The sequence below is a fragment of the Mandrillus leucophaeus genome, unplaced genomic scaffold (genome assembly GCF_000951045.1).
Source record: "Mandrillus leucophaeus isolate KB7577 unplaced genomic scaffold, Mleu.le_1.0 Scaffold11, whole genome shotgun sequence".
NCBI classification, from domain to species: Eukaryota; Metazoa; Chordata; class Mammalia; order Primates; family Cercopithecidae; genus Mandrillus; species Mandrillus leucophaeus.
The window spans coordinates 1,823,718-1,824,529 of NW_012099209.1; positions in this window are offsets into that span (position 1 = coordinate 1,823,718).

Here is an 812-nt window from a genome sequence, read left to right on the forward strand (position 1 = left end):
AGAGACTGGGGTTTGCCATGTTGTCCAGGCTGGTCTCCAACTCCTGACCTCAAGCAATCCGTCTGACTTGGCCTCTCAAAGTGCTGGGATTACAGGCATGAGCTGTGCCTGGACTATTATTACTTTTATTATTATTATTGAGACAAAGTCTTGCTCTGTCGCCCAGGCTGGAGTGCAGTGACGCAGGTTCAAGTGATTCTCCCACCTCAGCCTCCCAAGTAACTGGGGCGACAGGCGTGAGCCACCAGGCCCAGCCGCCTATTTTTATGTTTTGTTTTTGAGATGAGGCCTTGCTCTGTCACTCTGGCTGGAGTACAGTGGCGTGATATGGGCTCACTGCCACCTCCCTGTCCCTGACTCAAGCAATTCTCCTGCCTCAGCCTCCAGAGTAGCTGGGACTACAGGCCCACGCCACCACACCCAGCTAATTTTTTGTATTTTTTTGTAGAGATGGGGTTTCGCCATGTTGCCCAGGCTGGTCTCAAACTCTTGGACTCAAGTCATCTTCCCGCCTTGGCCTCCGAAAGTCCTGGGAGAAGCGAGAGCCACCACACCAGGCTATTTATTCATTTTTGACATAGGGTCTCTCTGGGTTGGACTGTAATGGCAGGATCATAGCTCACTGTAACCTGGTTCCCCTGGGCTCAAGCCATCCTTCAGCCTCTGCCTCCTGAGTAGCTGGGACTACAGGCCTGCAATACAATGCCCGGCTAATTGTTAAATTTTTTAATTTTAATTTTTATCTTTTTTTTTTTTTTTTGAGACGGAGTCTCGCTCTGTCGCCCAGGCTGGAGTGCAGTGGCATGATCTCA